Source organism: Topomyia yanbarensis, chromosome 2, assembly GCF_030247195.1.
Source record: "Topomyia yanbarensis strain Yona2022 chromosome 2, ASM3024719v1, whole genome shotgun sequence".
Taxonomy (NCBI): Eukaryota; Metazoa; Arthropoda; class Insecta; order Diptera; family Culicidae; genus Topomyia; species Topomyia yanbarensis.
The window spans coordinates 222,066,773-222,088,466 of NC_080671.1; the positions used below are offsets into that span (position 1 = coordinate 222,066,773).

At 42.1% G+C, this 21,694-nt stretch overlaps 1 pseudogene; it reads right to left on the reverse strand.

Moving 5' to 3' along the window:
- Positions 1-3,673: 3,673 nt before the first annotated feature.
- On the reverse strand, positions 3,674-4,583 carry LOC131678313 (thioredoxin-like protein 1; annotated as a pseudogene).
- Between the last annotated feature and the right edge of the window lie 17,111 nt (positions 4,584-21,694).

Here is a 21,694-nt window from a genome sequence, read left to right on the forward strand (position 1 = left end):
GCTTTATCAAATAAACAAATTGAAAATAAAAAAAAGTATTATTGAAGATACCGAAGCCAGTGGACCCATCGATATTTGATCCGTCAGTGTACAACGTTTTGTAACAGTCGACTTATCGGAATTTATTATAAAATATATTGGGAATCACTTACGGGCGTATATGGTCCGGGATTCCACAATCCTTCGTGGATGTGTCGAAGAATACAGTAGAATCAGAAATATTAGGGAGACGGACGCGGTTGGGATTATACGAAGAAGGATTGATGCGCTGTTCCATGTAGTCGAAGTACAAGGACATAAATCGGGTTTGAGAATTAAGCTCAACGAGCCTCTTGAAGTTTCCAATCACCAACGAGTTCAGAATGTCGCATCGGATGAGCAATCGATATGAGAGTTCCCAAAATCGATTTTCCAGCAGGAGAACGCCCTCCAGCACTACGAGACTCATCGTATTGGTCGAGTGCATGCAACCCAAACAGTGGCGTAGCCAAGGGGGGGTTTAAAACCCCCTCCAAACCAAAATATTTGAATTGAAGAAAAAAAAGTTTGATGCTGACTAGTTTATTAAATATTCAAATAATAATTTTGGAAGTTTATTATCTGTTCATTACGTTGAGAACCTAATGTTTTAAACGTTATGGGGACTTTTCGTAAGTTGTGAGAATGGGATCTTGTAACTAATATTTTAGTGAGGAACCTATAGTTGATAAATCATGTAAATATCAAGCAAAACAGCTCAATGAAAACGCCTACATAGAAACTGATGAAAAATGGCGTTTTACGCTTGTCTCTAATAGGTGAGAATCGGTTTTTATGCGCATTTGATTTTTTTTGGGTTATCACTTATATAAAGTGCCACTAGCTAAGATTGGTAATAAAAAAATTAAAATTTTCACGTTTTTCGCTATTTATGGTGTACAATACGGTATCGAATTGAATGGCGCCAAGATTCCATAATTTGGAAACCATCAGCCTTTAGAGGTTTAGTATTTAGGAGCATAATGTTGTTGATTAATTTTTCCAGTTGGATGCATTACTAATTCCAATCAAATTTAGTTCGAGACTTAGTGTCTTCAGCAAAGTTTTCAAGAGTGTTATTGCAAATAGCTTAGTTGAAGATAGGCGGCAACAAAGAATTTGGGAGAACACCTTGTAGATGACGTTTACTATTCTAGTATGCAAAGGTGCATCTTTCAGTGCAAACGATTTAAAAAAAAAATAACTTGTTGAAATACGAAAAGCAAAGTGGCGAAAGCAAGCTTTTACCCGCACCATGCAAGATTTGAAAATTGATTTCCTGATAAATATACTCGATGGCATTTACGTCACCTTTGCATACAAGGGCAGTTCAGTAATGCGATTAATCGGTAATTAGTTGCAAAAATCCCACCTAACACCATTTTTATAGATGGGACATACTACTTTCTACATCCTATACTTCAGTAAAATCTCCTTCTTCCAGATCTTCAAAAGCACCCAGTGGAGTGCTGTAGCCAATTCCTCTACTCTGTGTTTGGGTTGCTTATATGACAGTTGATCATTGCCATTTTTTCATAATCTTAGGTAGATCCGGAATCTGTCGTCGACTGCGCGCGTCTCCAAGCTGATTCTTGCAATACTCTTGTCGTCTACTGCTTCGCTATTTAGGTGTTCGTCATATTATATTTATCAATCATGAGAATTTCTGCACATTGTTTATAAGGTTTACAGACTATCCTGTGCGATAACCGGATAACCGTCAAAGCTCTTCCAATGCTACGGTTTCGAAGTTGTGAATTTTCAGCTCATCCTTTTCTGCTTGATTGTTAGTAAAGTGGTGTTTTGCGCCACTCGTTGAACTTGACCTAACTTGTCTAGTAGTCCGCCATCCAACATAACTGACACATGCGACAGGTATTTGATTCTACCTACAGTAGGGTTATAGCACCCATGCCCGCTCACACCATCCCATTTCGCTATTACTGCAGAACACGGTAGTACCCAGTCGATCGCGGCCTACAGATTAAATGTCATCAATAGACCCGCCAACATTTTTGAAAATCTAAGATTTTCGTCAAAACCCCCTCCAAACCAAATTTCTGGCTACGCCGGCATTGTGCAAGCAATGATACTGGATTCTCTCCAGTTTGATGAAGTGTATGTTCGAGGCAGAGCGGAAACAGAAACACCCCCAAATGCCTTGGGCGCTGTAATCTTCCATACAAAAGCCGGACAAAACCTCAAAAGTGGCCCGAATTTGATGAAAACTTCACATTGGGGTAATTTTGTCGCACTGAATTCATATTTGATGATATTTTTTTTATTTTTATTTCTAACTCAAAATTTTGGTACTTAGTGTGATTCGAACATTAACGAATATTGAGGTGCACAATATATGAAAATTCATTTTCAAAAAAATTGGTGTAGCGAATTTTTAGCAGAATACACATTTTTTCAATTGTTGATAATGCTGGTAGACATTCATAAATTATATTTCGTACCGTGGGGAATCAAACACAATCATGCGTCTCCTTCAGACATATAATGAAAAATCACATTTTTTCATACCTCGGGGCAAAAAGGGGCAAAACAGCACATTCATTTTTGGAACGTACACCAATTTTCAAGTATCATTAACTACAAGAGATCTTCCCGAACTGTTTCAAAATAAAGTACAGCCACTTTGAACATTATAATTTTAATTTAATGCACGATTTATTATTTGTGCTTCATGTCTGTGTGAGAAAAAAAGCTTGTATCGACTAAATGGAAAGTTATAAGTCCAGCGAATAACCTTTCAAATGAAACCAGTTCGACCCAAATCGGAATCTTAACTAAAAATATATAGTCATTTGAATAACGTAGGTTTGAATACATTTTTTTTTACAGAATTGATCATCTATTTCACCTTTGAAGTTCTGCAAAAATCTATCTTTCGTCTTCAAGACCTAATATTTTGAGAAAACTCCATTAAACCTCTTTACAAATAAAGAAAATGTTAAATCATGAAAAATCCAAAATAAAATTTAGAGGTTTTGTCCGGCTAGGCGACACTGCGCGTCGTCTGCAAGTTGCCCTACACTGATAGAATATATTCGTAAAGCGCCAGGAATTTGTTTCGTAGAGACAATTTTCATAGAATATACGAATTTTTTCGTACATATGATGAATCATTCGTAGTTCTATTGAAACATTTTTATTTATTGTTACGAATTTTTCGTGAATACCACGAAACGACTTTCGTTGGCTTATTACGAAATAGCTTCATTCGGCAAACGAATTGTCGCTGCTATATACGAAAATCTTTGTAATATTTACGAGTACTATTCGTCAAACCGTCAACGTCGAAAAAGCTTCAATAGAGGTAGAATACGTCAACAATTCATCACGACGGTCTCAGTCTGACTATTTAGTAGCCGTATCCGTGCCCGCCGGTTTCGGGAAGATTTCCTGAACCTCTTTCGTTTCCAGTTGATCCAGAATCCGGAGCTGTACGGATTCAGCTAAGCCATCGCGAACTGCTCGTTGGTTTTGTATGAATAAGATTGAGTTTTTCTCTGCCGCAGCAATATCAAAATAATATGCCATTTTTTCGTGCTCATTATTTTATTGAACAATTTATAAAAAGAACAAGTTAACGCGCATAACTATCTTTAACCCTTTGAATATACGATCAAACATATTCGTCACCGCACCTATCCACCGCCTTCTAACCATCCTTCTCCCGGCGGCTCAAACAATCTAGTGGCTTTCACCCTTCTTCCCAGCCACTCGCTGGAAGTCATCCATCTTAGTCGTTGCAATCGGTGACCCGATGAAAGCCAAATGATCGATAATGGTCGTCTCGTCACCAGAATGGTTATCCTTCACGAACAGCTGCATATTCTGCACGTTCAGAAATTTAACGAAGTTGCAACGGAATCGGCGTTCCCGACACAAGATCCTTCTGCCCCAGTACCAGATCCTGCACCGAAACTTGTGATTCGGCCATATCGAAATCGATGGTGCTTAGTTGATTGATAAAGATTCTCACCTTTTTTCGGTCCGTGAGAGGGCGGTGCTTTGAACTTGATGGCACTGATTTTAACCAGCTGATTGAAGGTAATCGAAATGATCAACTGTTCGTCTCAATCGGACACCAGATGACCACCGCTGGAACTGAGCGCATTCACCATCGGGTGGTCGTTCGATTCGTTCAAACATTCGCACTGGTTCTTCTGGATGAAGGTATTCAAGTCCAACATTCCATGACCGTAATCTTCTCCAGATTCATACAAGCTGGCGACGTAATGTTTCTGTATTTTGGCTTCAAGTCCATTAATGTCTGCACCCTGCATCCTGTCAATCTTTGTTCTGGCTCGGTAGAAAATAAACATTGGCATGGTCGACATGCCCTGGGACGGTGCCGTTTCGGTACATCTGTCGACGTCCACCTTGATAAACACAGCCTTTGGATATTTCGCCGGAAGCTGATCGAACAAATGCGATATGTTTCGGCACGGTCCACACCAAGCTGCGGTAAAATCCACAACGACCAATTTTCCTCCTGCTACGGCTAGTTCGGTTTGGAAATGAGCTTCATCGGTGATTGCTTTAACAGCCATGCTGTTAACACCACAATCTTTCTAGTGCTCAATACAGGTAAGCAGGTTGAAATAAAATCGATTTTGCCAGATCGATTCTTTTAGTTAGTTAAAAAATCGTTGTCGTCAAACATCGATCCTAAAATATCGAATGCAAAAATAATGAATTTCGAAAACTTTCCTAAGATGATCGAAATAAATTCGTGTGAGTAATGAAATCATTCGTATTACGCACAAACGTTTATTAAAATAAACGAAACATATCGTTTCATTCACGAAAAATTGTGTCGTTATCAACGATTACATTCGTGCAATGTACACTGCCCATATATGCATAAGAGCCCAATATTGAAAAACAGCAAGCCGAGAAAAATGCTGTTCAAGATTTTCATTTTTCATTGAGCCTTATGCATGGGACAACCATGTTGTGGTATTTTTTCGATATTTTCTGAACAAACCTGTTAATCTTATTTGTGCATTATGATTCAGTGGTGATACAGAATACAATCCAACAAATATCTCATTTTCGACAAATATCCATATGGAACTCTTATGCTGATATGGGCAGTACATTAAACGTGTAAAGTTTACGAAAGCCTTCGTTCACCAAGCGGCTATTCTTTTTCATGAAATGAACAAAACCTGCTAGTTACAATGCACGAAGGTACTTCGTTGCAGAAAACAACGAATGAATTCGTGAATTGCATGATCGATTTCATTATATGTACGAAGTTATATTATCAGTGTAGCGTGCATGAATTGACAATCGTCAATGTCATTTACGTAAAAATTGTAGAACAGGGAACATAGACATGCATGTGCTTTTCAGACAACAGGTTTAGCAAAAAGTTATTTAAAATCGGTGAAAGACCATTCTGGTGCAGCTTCTCACAAAGAAACAGAATCAAAAGCCCCCTTTATATCCAATAAGACTGAAGCCATCGCAAGGCAATCGGTCGTCCTTTTAGGCGGGGGGGTGGTCTAAAACCTTAAAAAGTACCCTCGAACATACACTCCATCGAACTGGAGATAATCCAGTATCGTTGCTTGCGCATTGCCTTGGGTTGCATGCACTCGACCAATACGAGGAGTCTCGTAGTGCTGGAGGGCGTTCTCGCGCTAGAAAATCGATTTTGGTAACTATCATATCGATTGAACGGCTGTGATAAAATTTATGGGCAGATTCCCCATTCAAGAAGTGGTAGAACGCTCATATGAGGGCTTCGTGATCGCCAAAATCAATGGCGTCTTCGTGTGTAGCTATTACGCTCCTCCAAGGTGGACAGTAAAGCAATTCAGCCTAATGCTGGAGCAGTTAACCGAGTAGTTGATCGGTCGGAAGCCGGTAGTCATTGGTGGTTACTTCAACGCCTGGGGTTTGGAGAGTAATCTGAGAGACTTAAAAAATCAGATTGCCCCAAAGAGTTGTGACGAGAAGTAGACGCTTATCCCTGGGACGACGCGTACCTAGTCGTGATGGCGAAAATGAAGGGTTCGACGACGCCAGCCAAAATATGCCCGAGTAAGCTAAATTTAATTATCGAGGGTCTTTTACCCGAAGCACGATCCAACTATCTGGCCACCAACACCGTACGGCGAAGAAGAAGGAGCACACACGGACGATTGGTAAGTAATGATGAGCTCGACAAAGCATCGAAGCGTCTGAAATCAAAGAAATCCCCCGGTCCAGATAGAACACCAAACGTGGCGCTGAAAGCTGCGATCCTGGCATATCCGGACGTGTTCAGGATGGTGCTGCAGATGTGTATAAATAAAGGTTCCCCGTAATTTGGAAGGTAAAGAAGCTAGTACTGCAGTCGAAGCCGCGCGGACTAACTAAGAGACAGCTCGGATTGCGCAAGAAGCGTGAATGCAATTCTGACAATGTTTAAGAGTGCTGAAAAGGCATCTAAGCAGAAGTGAAGAGGATATCGATACTGGGCTGTGATCATGATAGATGTTAAGAATGCATTTAACAGCGCCAACTGGACAGCCATTGCTGCAGCGCTGCACAGAATGAGGGTTCCCAACTATCTATGCTAGATCCTGAAGAGCTACTTATAGAGCAGAGTGCTGCTGTGCGAGACGAGCGAAGGGCAGAAGTCAATGTCATTCACAGCGTACGTTCCTCAAGGCTCCATTCTTGGTCCAACTCTTTGGAACGGGTATACGATGGGGTCATAACTCTTCGGCTGACCAGGAAAGTAAAAATCGCGCAAAAAAATAATGAAATTTAAACGACATGTAAATCAATACGAATGTAAACATATAAAGATTGAATCAAAACTTTGATTGAAAATTACGTTAAAATCAATGCACTCAATTAGAGCATCAAAAAATACAATGAAGTGCATTGGTTTTCCGTTTGAAAAAACTGTAATTTTCAATCCACGTGTAGAATTATAATAAAATTCGTTGAAGAAAGCACGACAAGTCGTGTGGATTTGTGGTGGAGCTTAATTTTACATTTATATTCATGCTCCAAATATGTTTATGAAAATAAACTTAAAATTACAAAATATTTTTTTTGTGTGGGTTTCGCGGACGACATGTAACTAACGGTGATTGGTGAGACATTTGAAGAAGTGGAGTTGTCGGTGACGGAGACAATAGACGCGATCGAGAGCTGGATGAACGGAGTCAAGCAGTAAATAGCCCACCACAAGCAGCGTCAAAGCGATTCAGCGGATTCAGATCGACGTTGGAGGGCAGAATTTTGAGTGATAACCGACGACCGGTTGAGCTTCAACAACCACGTCGACTACGTCTGTGAAAAGTCGGCGAAGACAACGAGAATCATGCCAAATGTCGGCTACCGAGACGAGACGTATGCTATCTACTGTTTCGTCATCGATACTTCGATATGAGGTTCCTGCCTGGGGTGCTGCGCTGAAAACCAAGCGGAATCGTGAAAAGCTGAACCGGACATTCCGGCTGATGCCCGTACGAGTCGCGAGTGGTTACAGAACAATATCGTCGGAGGTAGTATGCGTTATCGCCGGCATGGTCCCGAAAAGGCATCACTATGGCAGAGGACTAATCCCAAATGTGACAGCTTGGGTGCATAGGAAACATGGAGATGTGAACTTACATTTGATGCAAATTTTGTACGGGCACGGATGCTTCCGGAAGTACTTGCACCGGTTTGGACATGCTTCGGCACTCCTTTGCACGGAGTGTGTAAACGTGCAAAGACACAGGAACACGTGGTCTACGTTCGGAGAAGTTTTCGTAGGGTGACAGTATCGTTGAAGAGATGTGCCACGACGAGCATACCTGGGACGCTGTCAATAGAGCGGTTACGAGTATACTCTCCGAGATGCAGAGGAAGTGGCAAAGGGACCATCAAAGTACGCCCTTGGCTAGAAAGTCTAAATCACAAATTGGGATTCGCGAGAAATTCCGCCGCCGGCGAACAATCCGTTGGTGTATATTAGGTCCCCCGCCGGGGACCAGTTGAGTAGTACGCAACGTAGAACCGGATTCGAGTCATCTGGGCGCCAGTGATACGGACGTCAGACTTAACCGGAAGCGCCGGACCGACCTTAACACCCTACTGGATAGCTCGTGAGTAGGGTAGATGCACAGCCGGGGATCAGACCGCGTCGAATAGCTAGCAATGGATCATTGGGGCGCCAGTGAACCGGAAGCTACGCTCCACCCGGAATCGCTGGATGGACCTTAGCACCTACTGGCTGGTCCGTAGAGTAGGCTAGGTCCATCGCTGGGGCTACATCGAGTAGATCGGAACAAAGCGGGGAGCTAATTGACTCACGGAAACGAACATCGGCATCGGGAGAAATCTACCGCTCGGTATCGGGAGAACCTATCTCGCCTAGGAATTCTCCTTCGGAGTAGGCCAGATCCATCGTTGGGGACTGGACCGAGTAGTTTGCGAACAAGTCGGGAGCTGAACGAATAAGTGGTGCTGAATGGTACGAGAAGAAAGTTTCGGTGCATAGTGGCACAAGGGAGCCGAAGGGCTAGGTAAGTTTGCCGCCCAGATTGTCTTCGTAGGGGAAGAGCATAAAGTTTCGACCCACTGCTAGCTTTCCGACTACCATATAGAAATTGCCAGTCTGTGTTGATGGTGAAGAACACACCACCGTTGAGAAGTAGTGCTGTAACCCTACTGAAGGAACTAACTGCTAAGTAGTGGAATTAGAGTGGGTGTTATGCTCATAAAAACCCCCTCCCCGAAGTAATGCCGTAAGGTAGTGCCGGGGAGGATTCAGGTTTTGGGCAAGAGTAGTGGTTTTTGGCGAGTCGGGTGGCAACACAAACCAGCTCCCAGAGACGTTACAGTTTAATATATTTTTTCCTGCAGCCTCAGGGCTTTTCTGGAAGTCCTCTAAAAACAAAAACAAAAAAACACACACAGTCGATTGGTATATGAGACTCGGCCAAAAAACAAATCTGAATTGAAAATAAGAAAATTTTCTGAACTATATATGAAGATATAATAGCTCATTGAGTTAAAACTATCAGCAATAGTCTAGAAATGTCTCACTCATATACATACTAATTTCATAATAAATCCAGTGAAGATAAATTTTCTGTATTGTATTGTGAAGATATTTTTGTTCCTTACATGAGAAACTATCAACGGTCTTCTAGAATGTTTCGCTCACATACAAATAATTTAAGGTTATATCATTCATGGTTAGTCACGATAGATTTAAATTCTTCCACATAATTGTAATTTTCAGTGTTTTGTAGTACTTGCACCGACTTTTTAATCGTAGAAAATTCAACTTTGGTCGCATCTAAATGCAGTAGTAGTAAAACAGTAGTCTAGATAGCCCAAAAAATAGTAGTTTGCAATATTTTCTAAACTGCTAAGATGTAACGAGATAGAAATTTCGCTTTCGAGGTCTGGTTATTAGAGTGTTGAAATGATGATTGACATGATCCTATATCACGCCTCTTAGTTTAGAACCGAGCATATGAGCATAAGGTGTAATGTTTCTTCCTTCGAACCTCTTGCTCTCGTGTACATATTTATTACCATTTATTGCCGCATTTTTTCCAGAAGATATTAAACATTAGATAAGAGGCTTCATAACTTTGCCGTAGTCCTTTCTGAGTTTCAAAAGAACTTGATAGTGTCCCCGATACTCGGACGTAACACATCACTCGATCCATAGTCGATTTGATCAAATATGTCGGTTTAGCTAGAAACCCATATTCGTGTATTAGATCCCGTAGATGATCTCAATCGATTGTATCATATGCGGCTTTGAAATCTATAAACAGGTGGCACATTGTAATTGCAACATTTTTGAAAGACTACTCGAATTGAGAATATTTCGTTTGGTGTGATGCATGCCCCAGTAAAACCTGCTCTGTATTTCCCATTTTCCTCTAGGGGCGGCGGTGAACACTTTGTAGGCTGTATTCAGCAATGTGATTGACCGGTTCTTGCAACAATCCATACTTTATACGAAGAGTATACTGAACGAATTTCTTTTCGAAATGTTCAAGCCAGCAACAACAACGAATTCATCATCCAAAAAGATAAATAAGCTGTAGGGAAACATATATCTGCAAAAACAAACACGGATGTTTAAAAACTACAACCATTTTCAAAATCTCTCTCGATTTGGCAAAAGCCTTTACTAGATCGAACAAACGACTAATGCTACATATGCATACAAAGCTGAAAAATGCTTTCCAAAATGTCATTTTGTGTAAATGTTTGGGAGAAAAATTCTTCATTCAAACATAGAGTGAAGAATTCTTCTCCCAAACATTTACAGAATCACATTTTAGAAAGCATATTTCAGCAGGCAGTCTTGGAAGAACATATAATGGAGAATCACTAATTTATGTACCTATTATTCTCACAAGTTGACATCATAAGCCTGATAAATATAAACATTTGAATTGTTCGTTTATTTTCCCGGCAAGCAGTTTATCGTCTATTTATTCTTCATAAGTGGGTGGGTAACGAAATTTTCACCTGTCAAGAACTTGCGAAAAGCTACCGACAATGCAGTATTGAAGCTCCACCTCAACGGCATCCCTTATTATTGAACGCCCAGGCAGTTTAATAACTATAATAACATATCGGAAAGAATGAAATATTCAAACCAACAGTCAGACTACGTACTCTTTGGAACACAGCCAGAAGAATGAGGAATCGAAACGTGACTAATGAAAGCGAAGATTTATCGAATCGTTGGATATTTTATTTTGCCAAGAAAATTTGTCCAGATTCTGCTCCTGCGCAGAAAATCATTCGCGATGCTTCCACAAGTAACGATTCCATAGATTCGCCTTTGACAATGATGGAATTTTCAATTGCACTCCTCTCATGCAACAATAATGCTCCGGGACTAGACAGAATTAAATTCAACTTGGTGAAGAATCTGCCTGGTCTAGCAAAAAGACGCTTGTTTAATTTATTCAACAAGTTTCTTGAGCAGAATATTGTCCCGCGTGACTGGAGACAAGTGAGAGTTATCGCCATTCCAAAACCGGGAAAACCAGCCTCCGATCATAACTCGTATCGACCGATTGCAATGCTATCCTGCATCAGGAAATTGTTGGAAAAAATTATCCTACGACATCTAGACAATTGGGTTGAGGCGAACGGCTTGCTCTCAGATACCCAGTTTGGTTTTCGGAGAGGAAAGGGAACGAATGATTGCCTGGCGCTACTTTCGTCAGAAATCCAACTCGCTTACGCAAAAAAAGAACAAATGGCGTCTGTGTTCTTAGACATAAAAGGAGCATTCGACTCAGTCTCCATTGATGTTCTCTCGGAGAAGCTACATCAATGTGGTCTTTCACCGATATTAAATAATTATTTATACAATTTATTGTCAGAAAAGCACATGCATTTTTCATATGGCGATTTGGCGACACTCAAAATAAGTTACATGGGCCTCCCACAAGGATCTTGTCTAAGCCCCCTTCTCTATAATTTTTACGTGAATGACATTGATAATTGTATTGTCAGCCCATGTACTTTCAGACAACTTGCAGATGATGGGGTGGTTTCTGCCACAGGACCAAAAGCTATAAATTTACAACAACCATTGCAAGATAGCTTGGATAATTTATCAATTTGGGCTTTAAAGCTGGGCATCGATTTCTCTACCGAGAAAACAGAGTTGGTCGTTTTCTCAATGAAGCGTGATCCAGCTCAGCTTCAGCTTCAGTTGGTTGGTAGAACGATAGCCCAAGTCCTGACTTTTAAATACATTGGAATTTGGTTCGATTCTAAAGGCACATGGGGAGGCCACATTAGGTATCTAATAACGAAATGCCAACAAAGGATAAATTTTCTGCGAACAATAACTGGATCATGGTGGGGTTCTCATCCAAGTGACATGATAAGATTGTATCAAACAACAATACTTTCAGTAATGGAATATGGGTGCATCTGTTTCCGTTCAGCTACGAACACTCACATTATTAAACTGGAACGGATACAGTATCGTTGTTTACGAATCGCCTTAGGCTGCATGCAGTCGACCCATACGATGAGTCTTGAAGTACTAGCGGGAGTTCTTCCTTTAAAAGACCGATTCTGGGATCTCTCCTCTCGTTTGCTTATTCGATGTGAGGTTATGAACCCACTGGTAATTGAAAATTTTGAAAGACTTGTCGAGCTTCAACCCCAAACCAGATTCATGACAGTGTATTTCAATCACATGTCACAAGAAATAATGCCTGCTAGTTATGTTCCCACATACGTCAATATACTAGATACTCCTGAATCCACTTTATTCTTCGAGACGTCCATGCAAGCAGAGATTCGTGGAATTCCGGATCATCTACGCTCGCGGGAGATCCCTAAAATATTCACAAGTAAATATCAACACATAGACTGCCTTAAAATGTTTTACACTGATGGGTCACGAATCAGTGAGGCCACTGGTTTCGGTATTTTCAACAATAATTTTTCAATTTCTCTCAAACTTGCAGAACCCGCCTCTGTTTATATAGCGGAACTAGCAGCAGTTCACTATAATTTGCAAATAATTAATACTTTACCCCCGAACCATTACTTTATCCTAACTGATAGTCTCAGCACAATTGCAGCTCTACGCTCAAAGAGGATTGATAATCACGATCCATTCTTTTTGGGGAAGATACGAGAATCTCTGAGTAACCTAACAAGCAAATGTTATAAATTTACCCTAGTGTGGCTCCCCGCCCATTGCTCTATTGCGGGCAATGAGAAAGCTGATAATTTAGCCAAGATTGGTGCACTAGATGGTGAAATATATGAAAGACCCATCGCTTACAATGAATTTTATAGTGCTTCTCGACAGAGGACACTTGCTAGTTGGCAAACATCTTGGGACAATGGAGATATGGGACGATGGCTACACTCAATTATCCCTAAAGTATCAACGAAGGCATGGTTCAAAGGATTGGATGCAAGTAGAGACTTCATCCGTGTGATGTCTAGGCTCATGTCCAATCATTATACTTTAGATGCGCATCTCCGTCGTATTGGGCTCGCTGAAGGTAATCATTGTGCTTGTGGAGAGGGTTACCACGACATTGAGCATGTCGTTTGGTCCTGCACTGAATATCGTGAAGCCAGATCACAATTAGTAGATTCTTTACAAGTCCGAGGAAGACCAATCCATGTTCCTGTTAGAGACATCCTGGCGTATCGCGATCCTCTATACATGGAACTTATCTATCATTTTCTAAAAACAGCGACTGTCAAAATTAAATTAAATGCATCTCCTCATACTCTTATCCAAGGCTAATCATTCACCAATTAAAGTGTCCTAGAATATTCAGTTTTTAAATTTAGACAATAACAGAAAAAAGTAAATAAATACACCCGAAAATAGTAGATCATTATGAAATACAACAATGTAAGGAAAAAAGCAAACAATAAAGTGATTTCAGTGTTAGTTTTAGACAAATTACTAGTATAGTTAAAATTAGTCTTAAGGTTTTTTGTAACGTGCTATGTAAAAAAAGAAACTGGCGTAAAAAGCTTTTGCAAATGCCGTGTCAAATAAACGTATGAAAAAAAAACAGTCAGACTATAGAAATCATCAATGGGGAAACACGTGGCTGCAACCATGCGGTAGCATGCGGCTAACCGACATTTGTGATTTCTTACCTGTTTCACCATTGTGCTATATGATCGGTGTAAAGTCAGACCGGACTAAGTAGTAAAATCTCAAAAGATGAGATGATGAAAGGAATGAATCAAAAATTTCTTCTTCAGCTACATTTCATTTGCGCCAGATTTGAAAAATATTATCATTAGCATGAATTATGGAATAAATCCATTGCGAATAATACCTTAAAGAATGTAAAGATTTAATCTCTGTACACGTTTTCCTCTGTATCAATGTGATATCGCTTAGTCCGGTATGACACAAAACCGACATCATGCATGCGCGTGCGCTTTGTATTCATTTTCACTGAAGTTAGACTGGACATACGGCATTTGGTAGAAATGCGGCTGCAAATATGGGTATTTCATCAACTTTACTAAAATATGAAAACTCGTAAACGAAGCATCGTAGCTATATAATGTAAGCGAACGAAAAATTCTGCACAAAACAGGCTACAATCCTATGCAATAATATGGGGTACTTTTGAATAAAATATCGGAGATATTTTGGTTCGAACTAGAAAATGCTAGCCATGAGTAATCATCAAAATTTTAAAATTTTAGTTATACCAAAAAATAGCTTAATTCCTTACGCAACTTTACACGAGAGGGATTGTTGATATCTTTTACGTAAAAGTTTTAAAAATTCGAGAAAGCGCCGCAGCCGATCCTGTAACCTTTCGCCTTAAATACGTTCATTTAGGCCCAAATGCTGTAGCTTAACGAGGCCGATAATTCATTTCTTTTTAATTAGATTAGATTTCAAGATTTTCGTTGAAGATACCGAAGCCTGTGGACCCGTCGAGAATTGATCCGTCAGTGTAGAACATTTTGGCGCAGTCGACTTGATGGTATTTGTTATAGAAAATATTTGGGACCACTTGTGGGCGAATATGATCCGGAATTCTTCCTTCATGGATATATCGAAAAATACAGTTGGATCAGAAGTATCTAAGAGATGAGCACGGTTGACGTTATACGTAGATGAATTGATGTTCTGTGCCATGTAATCGAAGTACAAGGATATGAATCGGGTCTGAGAATTAAGCTCGACAAGCCTTTCGCAATTTGCAGTCACCAATGGGTTCAGAATATCGCATCGAATGAGCAATCGATATGAGAGGTCCCAGAATCGATGTTTCAGCCGAAGAACGCCCGCCAGCACTTCGAGACTCATCGTATGGGTCGAGTGCATGCAACCCAAGGCAATACGCAAGCAACGATACTGGATTCGCTCTAGTTTGATGAAGTGTATGTTCGCAGCGGAGCGAAAGCAGAAACATCCGTACTCCAACACTGATAATATCGTTTTTTGGTATAGCCTGATTAGGTCTCCTGGATGGGCACCCCACCATGTTCCAGTTATTGTACGGAAAAAGTTGATCATTTGTTGGCGCTTCTGTTTCAGATACCTAAATTGACATCCCCAGGTACCTTTAGAGTCGAACCATACCCCGAGATATTTGAATGTTGAAGCCTGAGCAATAGGTTGATCCATTAATTGATGCTGTAGTTGCACTGGTTCACGCTTTCTAGTAAATACGACTAGCTCAGTTTTCTCCGTGGAGAACTCGATACCCAGCTGGAGAGCCCAAGCAGACAAATTGTCCAAGGTATCATGCAGTGGTCCTTGCAAGTCGACGGCTTTAGAACCTGTAATAGAGACCACACCGTCATCTGGAAGCTGCCTTAGCGTGCAGGAATTGACAAGACATTCGTCAATGTCATTCACGTAAAAATTGTAGAGGAGAGGGCTTAGACATGAGCCCTGGGGAAGGCCCATGTAGCTAAATCATGATGTCGATAAATCGCCATGCGAGAAATGCATTAGTTTTTCAGACAACAGGTTTAGCAAAAAGTTATTTAAAATTGACGAAAGACCATGCTGGTGCAACTTCTCATACAGAATGTTGATAGAAACTAAATCGAAAGCCCCCTTAATATCCAAGAATACTGATGCCATCTGCTCTTTGTTAGCATATGACATTTGAATTTCTGTTGAGAGCAACGCAAGGCAATCGTTCGTCCCTTTGCCTTTGCGGAAGCCAAATTGTGTATCTGACAGTAAGCCATTTGTTTCGACCCAATTATCGAGGCGAAACAAGATCATTTTTCGAATAACTTCCGGATACAGGACAGCATTGCAATCGGGCGATACGAATTGTGGTCGGAGGCTGGTTTTCCTGGTTTTTGGATGGCGATGACCCTCACCTGTCTCCAGTCATATGGGACAATGTTACCCTCAAGAAACCTATTAAATAAATTCAACAAGCGTCTTTTGGCAGAGTCTGGTAGATTCTTCAACAAGTTGAATTTGATTCTATCTGGCCCCGGGGCTTTATTGTTACATGATAAGAGAGCAAGTGAGTACTCCACCATCGTAAACGGTGTTTCGTTCGCGGTATTGTAAGGCGACGCGGCGAGGTAGATTTTCTGTGCCGGGACGGAATCCGGACAAACCTTCTTGGCGAAATCGAATATCCAACGGTTTGAATATTCCACACTCTCGTTAGTACTGTTTCGGTTTCGAATACGTCGGGACGTGCCCCAAAGAGTGCTCATCGATGTTTCTCTTGTTAACCCGTCGACAAACCCGCGCCAGTAACTGCGTTTCTTAGCTTTCATTAAATTTTTCATTCGCTTTTCTAATATCGCGTACACTCGATAACTAGCAACTAACCCGTCGTTCCGGAAGGTTTTATACGCGGCAGCTTTCTCCGCGTACACGTCTGAGCACTCTTTGTCCCGCCACGGGTTGGTAGAACGTTTTTGGGTGTTCACGTCGGGTACTCGTTTCGTCTGAGTTTGAATCGCGGTATCGAGAATAGAGTTGGACAAAAGCTTATATTCTTCCTCCGCGGGAAGTACCAGTGTTGAATCGATAGTTTTGGATATCTCAGCAGCGTAGCTCTTCCAATCAATGTTTCGTGTGAGGTCATAGGAAACATTGATTGGTGCCGATGGTCTTGAACCAGTGGTGATTGCAATTACAATTGGTAAGTGGTCACAACCGTGGGGATCAGATATTACCTTCCACTTGCAATCTAACCGTAGTGATGTCGAGCATAAAGATATGTCCAGTGCACTTGCTTGCGCAGGTGGTCTAGGAATCCGTGTCATTTCCCCTGTGTTCAGGCGGGGCGAGGGAAGGTGTTCAATCACGTTGGAGAATCTTCGATATCCCATCATGGCCCTAGGAGGAATTTAAATAGAAGCAATGCAAAGATCTTTGCTGTTGATTGTTGTTTGACATGCGACAACTTCAATGCCTGGCGTCGAAGGGAGGTTGATTCGATTGAAGGAGTAGCACTTTTTGATCCCTAAAAGTACCCCTCCATATGAGTCTTCTCGATCCAAGCGGATAATGTTAAAACCGTGGAAGTTGAGGTTGATATTAGAAGTTAGCCATGTTTCACATAGGGAAAATGCATCACAATGATTGTAATTTAGCAAGTGTTTTAATGAATTAATTTTGGGGATAATACTTCTGCAGTTCCACTGTAAAACAGTGATCAGATCCCTGATTCCGTCTAATAAGTTAGCCATCGAAGGATACGATCGCTGTAAGGAGGGGCCATTGTTCATACAACTGTTTTAAAAATGTTCTTACTGTTGGTAGAATAGCAACCAGCAAGCTTTTCAGAGGATCGGTAATGTTGAAAGCTGTGAATATCCAGTCCACAATGTCAGAAAATTTAAGGAATCCAGTTTTAGATTGAGTTTCTGACTGTAAAATTGGAGCACTTGGGATTTTTGGTGCCCCGGGGAGTGCTGGGAACTCCTGGTTGTATCTCAATTTCCCAAAACCAGGAGGTATTATTTTCGGATTTGTACCAGCACTTCCAGTTGATGAATTATTTTTATTTTGTACCCTTGTTTGGGACAACCTAGGACCCTTACGAGGAAGTTCAGGTGAGTTTTGATTAGGTCTTTTCCTAGAGTTTCCAAGCGGAGCCAAAGAATGCCCCTCGCAAGGGTCGTTAGAGGCGTTATCGTCAGTTGGCAAGAGAGCGAATGGGTTTTCGGAGATAAGTGGAACAGTTCTTTTAAGCATTTCTGTGTAAGAGCGTCTGGAGCGATCTTTGGCGGATTGCTTCAGTTTATCCGCGCGAAGTTTGTGCGTTGGGCATGTCAAAAGTGCATGCGGATTCTCCCCACAGTAAACATACTTCTCAGCGGGTCTACTGCAAATATCATCCGCATGGCGTTCCCCACATTTACCGCACCGTTGCTTGTTGCTACAGTAGGTGGCCGTGTGACCTAGCTGCTTGCAATTGGAACAATTCTTGACCCGCGGTACAAACAGGCGTACAGGTAGACGAGCTCCTCCCACTTCAACGTAGCTCGGAAGTGCAGATCCGGCGAAGGTTGCGCTAAACGAGTCTGATGGATAGTAATTCCCATCTTCGATGGACTTTGAGTGCACTTGCTTGCACTCCAAAATCTTAACTGATTGAAGGTTGGGTTCCTTAAAGCGGCCAGCCCCATCATTCATCAGATCATCGACAGTTAGACCCGCATCACTCACCACACCGTCGATCTCCACATCACGAGAAGGGATGTAAACGCGATACTCCAGCGTAAAGAGGCTATTGCTAACGATATCATTGGCCTGTTTCAAGTCAGTAACGACTACGCGCAGTTTATCTGACTGAACCTGAACTCGGTTACGACCGAGTAACGCTTTGTCAGCTCCCGTGCAACAGTTATGCTGTTTAACGGTTTATTTTTGGACCGAAAGTATACCACTCAAGGACCATCCTGGAAAACCTTGACTCGGGAGGGGGGGGACTGTGAGACATTGGGGGAAAGTGGGGGAAGTGGATCGACCATAACATCATCTGTTTCAGTATCATACGTCTCTCAACCTTTGAACAGAACGGATCGTTATATTTCACAGTGGTGTTCGGTGTGTAAATTTCAGTGAGTGAAGGTCATCCTTTGTTCGTTCGTTAGCTGCCGTTCTGCTAGTGCAGGCAGTAAATCCAGTACATTGTTTTCGCTGGTGCGAAACAATCGGCGTTGTTTGCAGATAAGTTTTGCTTGATTTTTTTTCCTCGTTTGCTTTCTTTACTTTTCCCTACTTTTACTCTACCTTGTAATCAAATAATAAGACACATTCCCGTTTATATAACGCTCTGCCCTCGTGCTTAAATGGCCGAGGGCGAAATACCATCTGATGTAATCATGGAAGTCCCTGATCCCCCTAACACTCGCATTTCTCCCCGTATAAAGCAGTACCCAGAAGGTTCCTCTGGGCCATGGGTGGCATATTTTCGGACCGGAGAGAAACCGGTTAATATATTAAAACTTTCTCGAGATCTGACTGCTAATTACCCGTCCGTAACTCAGATAACACGTGTTCGGGCAAACAAGATACGTGTTCTAGTGAATGATCTCGGCCAGGCAAACGCGATTGCTTGCTGTGAGCGCTTTACGCGGGAATTTAAAGCGTACGTGCCTTGTGTGGCCGTAGAAATCGATGGGGTAGTGTCCGAACCGGGCCTGACATGCGAAGAACTGTTGGAGCACGGGGATGGCTGCTTTAAGGACCCCTCACTTGAACAGATTAAGATCTTGGAATGCAAACAATTGTATACCGCAAACACCGAGGGAGGTAAGACTACCTACTCTCTATCAGGCTCGCTTCGGGTGACATTCGCCGGGTCCTCTCTTCCCAACTACATCCTCCTTGACAAGGTTCGCCTACCAGTTCGCCTGTTTGTACCGCGGGTCATGAGCTGCAGCAAATGCAAGCAGTTGGGCCACACAGCCACATATTGTGGAAATAAGAAACGATGCGACAAATGCGAAGGAGAGCATGAGGATGACACTTGCGACAAAGAAACTGAAAAGTGTATATGCTGCGGGGGCCCTTCACATGCTCTTAAATCATGCCCTGCGTACAAGCAGCGCGGGGATAAAATTAAGCGCTCCCTTGAGGAACGCTCGAGGCGTTCTTATGCAGAAATGCTAAAGAATGCTTCGCCATCTGTCCTGTCCGAAAATCCCTATGCTGGTTTGGCTAACGTTGAGCAAGAATCTGACGACCCGCGAGAGGGAACATCTTTGGCTAACCCAGGGGAATCCAGGAAGAGGAGAAATCTAGCCTCCCCTAAATTGCCTCGTAAGGGTGCCAAGGTGTCGTCCACTCAGAGTGCGCCAACTACAATCAATAAATCCAACGGAAGTGATGCACTAGTGCCAAAGCAATTTGCTCCAGGACTTGGAAATATTAATTCTAACAAGGAGTATCCACCACTTCCATGGACACCAAAAACCCCAAGTGTTCCCTTTTTTCCAACAGACACTCAGTCCAGTAATGGACTAATGAAATTTTCTGACATAGTGGACTTAATTTTCACAACTTTCAATGTTACTGATCCTCTTAAAAGCATTCTGATACATTTTCTCCCTATAGTGCAAGCATTTTTGAAGCAGTTGACTGCTAAATGGCCCCTCCTTACAGCGATCGTATCCTTCGATGGCTAAGTCATCAAACGAGGTCACTGATTCGATCACTGTCTTACAGTGGAATTGCAGAAGTATCCTCCCGAAAATCGATTCCTTCAAATTCTTACTAAACAGCTTAAAATGTGATGTTTTCGCAATATGTGAAACTTGGTTAACTTCCGATATAAATATCAACTTTCACGACATTAAAATAATTCGTTTGGATCGAGAAAACCCTTACGGAGGAGTACTTTTGGGGATTAAAAAGTGCTATTCTTTCAACCGAATTAACCTCCCTTCGACACCAGGCATTGAAATTGTCGCTTGTCAAGTTCTAATCAAAGGCAAAGACCTTAGCATTGCTTCCATCTACATTCCTCCAAGAGCCTCGGTAGGGCACCGAACGCTTTGAAATATCACGGAATCCTTACCGGCACCGCGGCTAGTTCTAGGATACTTTAACTCGCACGGTACGGTATGGGGTTGTCTTCACGATGATAATAGATCAACATTCATCCAAGATCTTTGCGACAATTTCAACATGACCATCTTAAACACGGGAGAAATGACGCGGATTTCTACACCACCAGCACGCGCGAGCGCGTTGGATTTATCACTATGCTCGACATCGCTACAGTTAGATTGCATGTGGAAGGTGATCCCTGATCCTCACGGTAGCGATCATTTGCCTATCGTAATTTCAATTGCTAACCGTTCAAGATCATCGGAAACAATCAATGTCTCGTATGACCTCACACGGAACATTGATTGGAAGAGTTACGCGACCGCGATATCCGTTAAAATCGAATCCACTCAAGAGCTTCCTCCGGAGGAAGAGTACAGGTTTTTGGCTGGCTTGATTCTCGACAGTGCGAATCAAGCTCAGACTAAACCAGTACCCAGCGCGAATACCCATGGACGGTCTCCCACCCTGTGGTGGGATAAAGAGTGCTCAGAGCTGTACGCGGAGAAGTCCACTGCATATAAGGCCTTCCGGGAAAACGGGTTACCCGCTAGCTATCAGCAGTACGCGTCGCTAGAAAGGCGAATGAAGAGTTTAATGAAAGCCAAAAAACGCAGTTATTGGCGACGGTTCGTCGACGGGTTAACGAGAGAAACAGCGATGAGCACTCTTTGGGGTACGGCTCGACGTATGCGTAACCGAAACAGTACCAACGAGAACGTGGAATATTCAAACCGTTGGATATTCGCTTTCGCCAACAAGATCTGTCCGGACTCTGTCCCGGTACAGAAAACGTGCCGCGCCGCGTCTCCTCACGATACCGCGAACGAAACACCGTTTTCGATGGTGAAGTTCTCACTTGCTCTCTTATCATGCAACAATAACGCCCCAGGGTTAGACAGATTCAAATTCAACCTACTGAAGAATCTGCCTGACACTGCAAAAAGGCGCTTGCTGAACTTATTTAACAAGTTTCTTGAGGGTAACATTGTCCCTCATGACTGGAGGCAAGTGAAGGTCATCGCCATTCAAAAATCAGGAAAACCAGCCTCCGACCACAACTCGTATCGACCGATTGCAATACTGTCCTGTATTAGGAAGTTGTTCGAGAAAATG